The sequence below is a fragment of the Rhagoletis zephyria genome, unplaced genomic scaffold (genome assembly GCF_001687245.7).
Source record: "Rhagoletis zephyria isolate East Lansing unplaced genomic scaffold, Rhagoletis_zephyria_1.1 Rzeph_scaffold_23371, whole genome shotgun sequence".
Taxonomy (NCBI): Eukaryota; Metazoa; Arthropoda; class Insecta; order Diptera; family Tephritidae; genus Rhagoletis; species Rhagoletis zephyria.
Window position 1 is genome coordinate 1 of NW_016180429.1, and position 1,673 is coordinate 1,673.

Here is a 1,673-nt window from a genome sequence, read left to right on the forward strand (position 1 = left end):
AGAGTCACGGCAACCCCGGATTTTTTTTGATATTCCTCTTTGCACTGCGGCAAATTCCATTTGGATGAGTAACGGAACTAGTCCAAATGACGCAGTGCCCGTTATTCTTCCAAATGGAATATTCCCGCAGTGCAAGGGTATAAAAACCTGCTGGCAACACCAAAGTCGGCCATTTCACAATATAATTTTCGGGAATTATAAAAGTGATTTATTTTGATATTTAAAAAGAAAAAACCCAAATANAATATTCCCGCAGTGCAAGGGTATAAAAACCTGCTGGCAACACCAAAGTCGGCCATTTCACAATATAATTTTCTTTCAACAAGATGCGAAGTGCGCAGATACGGGAATTATAAAAGTGATTTATTTTGATATTTAAAAAGAAAAAACCCAAATAAACACTCGAAATAAGTCGAGTAAGTGTGACAAGTGAAGAAGAAACTAAACAAACTAACCCCTTTGAAAAAAAAGAAAAAAATAGTCAAATAGTGCGATTTCACCAGCGATTCTAGGATAGAATTGCACTCAGGAGAACGTAGTTATTAACGTTACATATAACTACTGCTTCAGTTTCAGCCTTGGAGAGATATATAGATTCCGAGGAAACGTCGTATCATATCTGGCGTGCCGCCGCAGCTACTACATTTAGTACAAGGTAAGTGTTGTATGTTATCGTGCATGTTGTCAAAGTGGATTTATAAAGTATATGGAAGAATAATCTATATATATAAAACAGGAAAAGGTGAAAGCAATCAACCACCATTGCAACCGTAGCACCGCAGCAACACCAAAAGAATCAGTTGGACCATTGACTAAGCAATTGGGAGTCCCAGCAGCAACCCACATCCCGTTGACAGCAACCGCAGGGCGGCAAAAACAGCGCAACAGTCCCGGAACTGTTAACACTGGAATAGGCAGTCTGCGGACCGTCCCGTACGGTATCCACGACGCGCCACAACAGCACTACTGTAACCATACGGCGTAACCTCAAGCGCCACTTCGGGAGAAGAGCGCCACAGTACCAGTGTGTGCGTACCAGCGGTGCGCTTTAATGCCCATCGGGCGCCCTAACACCATCTAGCGCCACCTCGTCAGCGAGGCGCCTCAACGTCATCAAGTGCCACCACGTTAGCGGTGCGCCTCAGGATCGTCAGGCGTCTCAACGTACCCTGGCAATTAGCAAGACGACCTCAATAACAACACCAAAGCTGCCCAAACCAGCAACCACACCGTAACAACACAAAGCAGCAACCACACCGTAACAACAACAAGCAGCAACCACACCGTAACAACAACAAGCAGCAACCACACCGTAACAACAACAGCAGGCCCCACCAAGAACTGCTGCAACAAGGGGTGAGTCCTTCGGGCCTATATATATATATATATATACACTTACATTTATATATGCAGGCTAGATAAGAAAGAAAAAAAAAATATTAAATGGACTTAGAAGAAAATATATATATATACATATATATATATATATAATGATAATAAAATAATAAAAAAATAAAAATTAATAAATGTAGATAAATAGAAAAAGGAAACAGAAAATAAAATGTAAAAGCAGAGAAAACAAAAACCCAAAGAAAAAAAAAAACTAAGAAATTAAAACAAAATAAAATGTAAACGAAGGAAAGTTAACAGAAATGTAATAGTATGAACTAGAA

General features: G+C 40.1%; 1 long non-coding RNA gene across 1 annotated transcript; it reads left to right on the plus strand.

Moving 5' to 3' along the window:
• Positions 1 to 252: 252 nt before the first annotated feature.
• LOC108381679 (uncharacterized) lies at positions 253 to 1,455 on the plus strand. The gene is made up of 2 exons (XR_001849643.1): positions 253 to 655; positions 737 to 1,455. It is a non-coding gene; the product is annotated as an uncharacterized LOC108381679 (long non-coding RNA).
• The last annotated feature ends 218 nt before the right edge of the window (positions 1,456 to 1,673 follow it).